This window comes from Haplochromis burtoni, unplaced genomic scaffold (genome assembly GCF_018398535.1).
Source record: "Haplochromis burtoni strain Fernald_Lab_line unplaced genomic scaffold, NCSU_Asbu1 Contig_70, whole genome shotgun sequence".
NCBI classification, from domain to species: domain Eukaryota; kingdom Metazoa; phylum Chordata; class Actinopteri; order Cichliformes; family Cichlidae; genus Haplochromis; species Haplochromis burtoni.
In genome coordinates, this window is record NW_024582431.1 from 1014340 (window position 1) to 1023817 (window position 9478).

Below are 9478 nucleotides of genomic sequence, written 5' to 3' on the forward strand. Positions count from 1 at the left end.
AGGTGACAGGATTACTGGTCAACTGTTAGCCCATTAAGACATTAGGATAATTAGTAGTTTTCTTACTATATAAAATGGGGGTTTTGCTCCTTTCAGTACAATAGCCATTTTCCCCCTTATCACCTCCTGTGATATAGCACCTGTGGGCTCAGCAGTCCTTCAGTCTCCCCTTCTTACAGGATGTAGTCTTGAAGTTAACAATGGCTCCTGTAGGCTTGCACATGATAACATTACTACAGAGTCAGGCAGCAGTGACTCACAGAAGGTGCACCCTGTGTACACACACAAACCGGTGGGATATGAATGGCACCTTTGTGTACAAAATGCCCTACATTCACTGTGTGCTGCCTGAGATGTAAAGCAGTGACAACACAAAGGCAGAATAGTAAACACTGCTAAATTAAGTCCAAACAGAATGAATGCTAAGCCTGTTGTAGCTCAGGAATATGTAACACAACCAAGGGGAAAGAATAATTAAACTGTGTTTTACTGTTCACCTATTATTGAAAAACTTTAACAAAGATATATATTTGAAATGCTAAAATTACTGTTTGGGAGCTATTTCACATGTTTCTTGTTTATTAATTGGAATGAATTGATTACGTTATGCATTTTTACAAAGATTAGGCTCTTTCTTAAGTTTTTTTTTCCCGTGGTTGTTCAGATAAATTGGACTTGGTTTTATAATAGTCTAGTGGAGCTGTGGACACCTCAGGCTATATAAGTAATCACGCAGGTATACAAACACCAGCTTGACCTCCTCAAGGTACAAGGTAATATATTTAGCGTTTACCAGAGGTAGGAAAAATGATGCTTTGTTCTTTCCTTACTTAAAATAAATAAGCCAGTAAACTTCACAGATTTTGTCTGGTAAGTTGAATCTGTTTGCCTGTGTGTATTTGATTGAGTTTCACTTTAGGGTGGCATTATCAATAGTACAGTTTTTAAACTAAGGCTGCTCAAATATGGCAACATTTCTCAAAATTTCGCAGTTATAACAATGATTTTTATTTTTAGGACTAAAATTCCTTTCGTTAAAAAAATTAATGGATTTACAGAACTGTTTGTTGTAAATTCAGAATATAATCTAAATGAACAATAACTTAAAAAGTTTTTAAAAGTTAGGCGACGGTGGTGGGGGAACAGAGGTGTCTTGTGGGGATTTAGGCTCAGACTAGTCGGAGTTCCTGAACAGAAATGAGAGACCTTCCAAAAGCTGCAGACAACCACTAACAATCAATCCACAAACCTTTTAGGGTTCCACTGGAGTTTCACAGTGAATCCATAATAGTTTTATCCTCATTATCCCGTTGTCGTAATTGCTAAAATCCAAAGTTGTAACTAAAAAGTTTGTCTGAGTAAGTGTGCAGCATTGGGTTTATAACATTTAAGGACTTTTGTTTCTCTTTATAAAATGAAAATGGATAATACTGATCAATAACTGATCAATAATCAAGTAGTCCATCTCATACTGATATGACAGTAGAAAAACTGCTGTTTTTGGGCCACTCATTTCACTTTTAATCTATACTTATAAGTTATGGGCGATCGTGGCTCAAGAGTTGGGTGTTCGTCTTGTAATCGGAAGGTTGCCGGTTCGAGCCCCGGCTCGGTCGTTGTGTCCTTGGGCAAGACACTTCGCCTCTGTCAGTCTGCCCCAGGACAGCTGTGGCTACAACTGTAGCTTTCCTTCACCAGTCTGTGAATGTGAGAGTGAATGAATAGTGGTATTGTAAAGCGCTTTGAGGGGTCCTGAAAAGCGCTATATAAAATGCAATCCATTATTATTTATTATTAAGTTTGACTTTATTCATGCTTATAGTCCCAAATTTGTGAGACTAGGGTGTTTTTTTCCTTTTATTTCTTTTGAGATATTTTTTTTCTTAGAAACTTCTACATGGTGTTAGATTTCAATTTTTATTATCTTAAAAGCTACCTAAAGTTCTCATTTTACAGTGTTTTCTTTCCTTCAGTCAGTAAACAAGAATGTTTAATGTAGACGTTGCTCCTTTAAAAACATATTCAGCACAGCGAAGGAATTTCTTCCTCCATGCTTTTTGAAGAACATTTTATGTGATCTCATTGAATATTTATTCATTTTCTATGATATCATGACTGTGGCAGTCTTGCTGCTATTTTAGACTAAGTGGAGAAAAAAATGACCAAAACCGGTTAGAAGTGTTTTTTGGAGGCATGGACTTTAATAAAAAGCGTTCTTTTTCTGATGTTCTGTCTGAACTGATACACTGTGTTTTGTTAAGTTAAGCCTCATTTAAAAAACAAGTGGAGGCCTGTGTTATCCGGTGAGCTGCACGTTACATTAGGTTCTGTACACACACCACTGCTGATGAGCTATATGTAAACATTTGCTACAATTAACCTTTTACTAGTAATTATTTTCAAACTGTAAGATTAAATCTATGTCCATAGATTAATTATAAGATAGTGAATAATCAATGACTGATCACTAGCTATAAATCCGTTACCTGCTGTGTTAGGAAACTTGTCATTGTTTCTCCAGCTATACGATTAAATCTAATTGGGATAATACAGTTAAGGCTAAAGCCTGGATCTCTGTGGTATTTGAATGATGCAAATCATTGTGTACATGAGGAAAAGGGAAGTTCTGTCACGCCTTATCACGATAACCGAAACATGTGGTAACTGACAGACTTGTGTCCTTTCCTTCTTGTAAGTTGCCTTTATCTGCCCTTTGTGGCTCAGGCGCACAGCATAGTAAACCAGCACCGCTTTTGCCTGGACGTCCCTCCTCCTCCTCCCTCTCATTGCTCCTGCAGCCCCACCTCCACCCTGCCTCACTGTTGCTTTCTTTCTTACTGACAGGACAGAAGCCGGCCGGTAAACCAGCAGTAGCATGAGAAAGCAAGTCATTTGATCAGGAAACAATAAAGGAACCTTTACCCACTGCACACAAAAAATCAAATGCTAAGAAAACTGCTACAGCAGCACCCCGGTGAGTATTTTTCATGGTTTTATATTGAGTACTCATGAGCTTGTCTGCTGTTATTAGCATTCTAGCAAGCTGTCCTGTTGTATTTAGTGGGCTGATTAATGTAAGCAGCAAAGACATGATTTGTTTATTTTTATCCACTCCTGGTACTTGTCAGCATGATTGAAGTCAATGAAAGGATGTTTTGTTTGTATAATAATGTTGCTTTGTGCTTGAAGCAGGACACGATTAACTGCCACAAGCTATTCAAGTCTCTTGATTATTTTATCTTTGCCAATCAGTCACAGCAGTTCTTAAAACTTCGCTTTAGGCTTGTGTCTTTGTTCTTCTGAAACAGGTTTAAAAATTAGATGTCACACAGTAGTTTCAAGTCCTGTCAGATGTGATGAATGTAAGTGAGACTTCCATTATTTAAAAAAGAAATTTGTGTGATGGGTATTAAGGTGTAACATCCATTCAGTGTTTATGACTGAAAAAGTTGGCCTCTATCATTACCTATGCTTGCATATTGCAATAGTCTCTTGCTTGTTTAAATTATCAGAGAAGGGATTATAGATTAAGAATAAAACATGCTATTAAATGCACCACATTTTTTCCAAAAATAGCCCAAAAAGTTGTGCAGAGACCTGTTGGCTGCTTGGTTTCTAATACAATGGGTTCTGATACAATGTTTGCGATGCAGCTCACCAAATGTATCGCACATTGGATTGGTTCTCAGTTACAAAGGTCCTTCTTCAATGTATGACTAATCGACTTGCATCATGACATCTTTCAAAAAATTAGGATTGTCGTAATCCTGCTTTACTGCCTGACTTAGGACTTTGGATAGTCCTGATGAGACTTTACAGTCTGTATTAATTATTCTGGCCTTGCTTTTTGCTCTTCCAGTAGCGTTTCTGTCTTGAATCGCTTACTTTTCTACTTACTTTTTTTATGCAGAATAGTTGTAATTCCTGATCTTAAGTATCGTTGTGGGGACTAACTTGAAGAGCAAAACATTTTTCAGCATCTCCAAACAGCAGATCCTTGTAGTTTTAATGGACCACATATTGAGTGAACAGAGCAGATTTCCCTTCAGGAGTGAATGTTTGGTATTTAGGTTTTTGCGACCACTTTCTTTCACATTGACTGTCTAGATATAACTCTCCCAGTTGTCAAGGTGACATTCCTGCTCACAGTAAAATCCCCTATTGTTCCCTGTGTGCCTCTTCTGATGGGATTTCTATTTCATCACCATGTTTATTTATAACAACCCGTTTAGCTCTTAGCTGATGTGGAAATGTAACCTTAAAACCAGCATGATTTTTTTTTTTTTTACATAAAGTTTTTATATATTCAGTTGTTATTATTTAAAGATATTAAGTTGCTGTCCCTCTTTCCTTCACTTTTTGTCATCGGGACTGCTTCTTGAATTCTGCGATTTTTCAGTTGGCAATGCAGACCAAGAAACTTTTTAGGCCGATGCTGGTATTTTCTATAAAGTCGGTTAATTGTTCAATTTGTGGAAAAGTACACATGGAATCTTACAAAGGCTTTGATCGCAATAAAAAGCAGAAAAGGAAATGAAAAAGCAGGCCGGAGTCACTGCAATTTTTAGAAGTTTTAGGTCAGTAAGATCATTTCATCCAATTCATTATGATTAAGTAAAAACCATTAAAAAAATTATCTTAGATTCTTTAGCCGCCCATTTTAAGCATTTCAAGCACTGAAGTGTTCAGACACATATGCAAACACTGACACGACTTTACAAAAACCCCACCACAAACAAACAAACAAGTTATGACATGCAACATCAAACCAACATACAATCCTGACATACAGTCGATGAAAAAGAGAGGACCTCATAGAGTCCTGTGAAAAATAAGTCCACCCCATGATTCAGTTGCTTGTAGAGCCATCTTTAACAGCAATAACTTGATGGAACAATACATTTTCTTTTGTCTCTCACAGTGTTGAACAGGATTTTTGACACACTTTTCTTTACAACATTGATTCGGTTCATTGAGGTTTTTGGGCATTTCCTTATGCGCAGCTCTCTTAGGGTGCCGCCACAGAATTTCAGTTGGGTTGAGGTCGGGACATTTGCAACACCTTGATTTCTTTTTCCTTTTTAATAATTTTGTTGTAGAATTGCTGCTAAGTTTTGGCTCAGTTTCCTGTTGCAAGGCCCAGTTTCAGTCAAGCTGCAGGTGTTGGACAAATGGTATCGTATTTGACTCCAGTATACTTTGGTATACAGAGGAGTTCATGTACATGCTTCACAGCTGGTATGAGGTGCTTGTGCTAATATGCTGTTTTTTTTCGACAAATGTGGCGCTGTTCATTTTAGCCAAACATTTCCTTTTGTCTCATTGTCCAGAGGACCTTGTTCCAGAACTGTTGTAGTTTGTTCAGATGCAACTTTGCAAATGGTAACTGTTCTCCTATGCTCATTTAATAGAGAAGAATCGTTCCTCTGGTAATCATTACGGCTTGTTGAGTCTTTTTCTAATTATACTGTCATGAACTTTAACATTTGATAACTGAGCCCTCTAGAATCAGAGATAGAGCTATAGATTTTTCAATTTCAGTTTATTTAACTTGCAGAAACTTCCTTTTTTATAAAGGGGGTCACACTTGCTGATGATCAATTAAAGAAGTGCATCTGATTTACCCTCAAAATTCAAATAGAAGCCGTGAGGGTGTATAGGTGCAGTTTTTCACATGACTCTGAATAGTGAGGTCTATATTTCACTTGAACCTGATACTCTGCCTACCCTACTTTCAAATCTGGTGCACTTCAATATTTGTTATGTATTTGCATCGCTACCTGTCTTTTGTCATTATGTAGGCTTTGTATTTACATTGTGCAGATTTGTGGGTGGTAATTTTATATAGATGTGTTATTAATAGTACCATAGATGTAATTTCGCACTGTATTTGTGTTGGTCAAATGATCCGATGACACAAGTCTACCTGACCGTGTTCGTGTGAACTTGAAACTCCCATTTCACAGCATTATCTGCGTCTCCTTTATGACTAATAAACGTGTCCTTTTATGGGAACATGCTAGGTATTGGTTGCTAATGGTTAACCAAACAGTTTGCCCTCCTAATTCATTGCTATGGTGAAGCTCGGTGCTTCAAAACAGCTGACATGTCCAGTAATGATTATGATTACGTGATATTTATGGAATTAGAGTTATCAGACTGACACATTAATTTCATATTAGGAAAAAATAGTTTGTGTGTGATTATGTGAGAAATATTGTCATTGTCATTATTTGTTTTCACTGTTAAAATATAAAAATTCTTCATTACCTTTTAAACTTTGCAGCTCAGACTATAGTAGCTCTGGTGTTTTATTGTCAGGGACTTTTCACTTTTTGTCTTCTGTTTATATGCAGTCTTATATTTTACCTGCCATGTCACAAGCAAAATATTAAATTAAACCATGACTTTCAGTTTGGGTGAGCATCACAGATACTGTAACCTTAGCAGCAGATTACTGCATATGCTGGTAACACGGATGTGCACGCACTTCTCGTCAAAGAATATATTGCCGTTGGATTGGACTATAAAAGTCTTGTGATATGTGTGCATGCATATGTGTGTGTGTGTGACTGAACGGGTTGTAAGTATTGTTTGTTGTCTTAATGGTGCCCTTAGCGCATGGACTGATGCACGTCCACTTATCTGTGCTGTAGACGAACTGTTAGGTCATCTTATCCTCCCAGCTGATGAAGTTCAAATATTTCATCAAACCTGACGTTTGAAACTTGACTTTTTAACAGATCATTGATGTCAGAATGATTCATGAAAATCGATGAAGCTTTTAAATAACCTACAACCTAAAAACGTGATTAAAGTTGTGATGCTAGCTTTATAATATCACAAGGTCACAGTATAGGAAGTAAAACATAAAAAACATTTTTTATAATACACTGCCTCTTGACTCATCCTCTTATGACACATGTTTTCATTATTTTTATTGAAAACTTCTAGAATCTCCCAGTTTCTCTTAAATAGCTTTTATTAACTCTGTTGTCCGTGGACACCAGATTGCCCTGAAAGCTTTGCAAGAAAACAGCTACTTGTGTATCTTGAGTGACAACACTGTTTTTGTTTTCCTCCTTTGCTCTAAACCATATTTGTTCCATGTTTATCTGTTCTTACAAAGCGCAGTGAACGGAGAAAACCTGTATTAAATAGCATCTTTTCCCTTTTAAAATGGCAACAATCCTTCGAAAAAAAAAAAAACTCTGAAAGGTTATTTGTGTCCTTGTGAGATCCAAAGCTAACTCCATTATTTGAGAACCAGTTTTGTCCTTTAATATTTACTTATTAAATTTTGCTCAGTGAGGTTTCTAACTTCATGAAATGGTACATAAAATAATACTCATGATAAGAAGCCAAATTTGCCAAATCCAGAGATCTCAAAGTTTACCCAGAGGCAGCTGTTGGTAACACTTTGTACGGCTCTTGAGCTGTAATATAGCAGCATAGATCAAAAAAGAAGGAGCATCTCTCTTCAATATGAACATCTGTGTAAGTAATAGGGGAGACTGCTGGTTAAAACAGCTCTAAACCAGCAAACATATACCAAGGTAGCTCTGAGCAAACACGTAAAAAACACTAACAGTGTTTGGTGTGTGTGTATTTTTTCAGTGTGGCCTCCCTAAAGTGCTTTGAGGACACCTGATCTAAATGCTAACGAAAGGTGCTTCATTTTATTTTACTGGACCATTCTTTGTGAAAGGAAAGGATGTTTAAGTGCAGTCAGACTGATCCCTGCTGTTGTGTGTCCCTGTATGAACTGTACTTTACATCTTTCCCATGTCACATGTGAACTTGCCAAAGTATTTGCACACTTCTGTTTGTTTCTTTGGCAAAGATAAAATCCTCTTACAAACAAAGTGACGTGTAGCTTTATTCCCTAATCAGCTCAAATCTTTGATTACTGAGAAAACAATTTCCCCACAGAATGCCTCACATTGTTTTATTTATAGAGTTCAGTCAAATTAGGAAGAGTTATTTTATTTTGCACAAAACAATACAAAATATTAAAATGTACAAGAATGTATATTTATAACTATTATTCTTAAAATATTATTCCGAATTTATATATATGTTAAAGAAGATAAGTTCTTAAGTCACATTTCGCACAATTTTACTAAAAATGTCTTGCTCTGAATTGGTGAGTAAGGTGATTGGATATTAAAGTTATATATATATATATTTTTTTCTATGTTTTATTGAACATGAAACATTGTCATGCTCTTTAGGTAAGATCCTGGCTTACTGGGATATGTTTGCTATTGATTTGTTAAATGCTTACAAAATCCTTTCACTTTGCTTTCACACCCTCCCTGTTTTTCTCTTTTACTATATAAAAATAAAAGCTTAGAAAAACCCCTCACTATCATTAAAACTGCCTGTTTCCTTTGAAACTGGTTGATTACAGTTTTTTTTGGGTCAAGGCTATTCACAGTTCCTTTGCTACATAGCTTTTACTTTGAAAGTTTGACAGTTTGGAAGAAATGTCAAATGAAAAAAATGCTTTATCTGAAACATTAAAACCAGCAAAAAAGGAAGACTGCTACTTTGTGTTAAATGGTGCAAATAACTTGCACTTTTGTTTTTACTGAGTTTTAGGCCAGTTCTGTTAGGAGCAGTGCAGAAGGGATCAAGAGAAAAGAGGTTTTCAGCTAGTGTGCAGAGTCTACCTTATTGAATCTGCTGGTGAAAGAAAGTGTTGACACTCATTGTCTTTTTTTACCCTTTCTCCTAAGTCCCTCTGTGTCAAATGCACCCTTCCTTCAAAAGCCTTGAGTCCAGGCGTCCTCTCTCCCTCCCCCTCCTAGCTCTATCTTTCTCTCTGTGTGCCTCAGCTCACGTACACACCCTCCTGGAAGGGCATTGTTTGCACAGAGTACCAATGTAGAGCTTTTCAAACACCCTTTACCTCTGCTGAGTTCATCTCAGTCTAGGCTCCAAGGTCAAAAGCGTGATTTTCTGCTTGTATCACACTATTTCAGTTCAAGCCAATAGCACAAAACACCATAATTATCATTGTTTTGTGAGATTATATTCTGCCCATATCCTAGTTGTGGGTACATTTTCAAAAATCTCTGATGGCATTTTAAGTCTGTTTTGTGTAGTTTTTTTCTCTTGTTTTAGACGCTGGTGCAATAATCTCTGCAGTTTCATTATGTTCTGCTCGAATCGTGTCCTAGCTGATTAATCAGCTGACTGGCATTATGCGTAGCACACTAAAAGGACAGAAATACAAAGGAAAGAGAGATAACTAATAACCGTGCCTCCAGTGTCACCCCTCAGTGTGACAGGGGTTTTGTTTGCCTTAGGGGTAACTAACCAGTGGTGTAACTGCTAAATTGTAACTGACATCGCATTAACATGAGAAGCTTGGCTGTCACTGTTCTTCTCTTTTAGCTTTTTGTGTGTATAGAATAATTCATTTAGTTCATACCTATTCTATCCATGGTCAGTTTTATTTTATTGCTTTAAG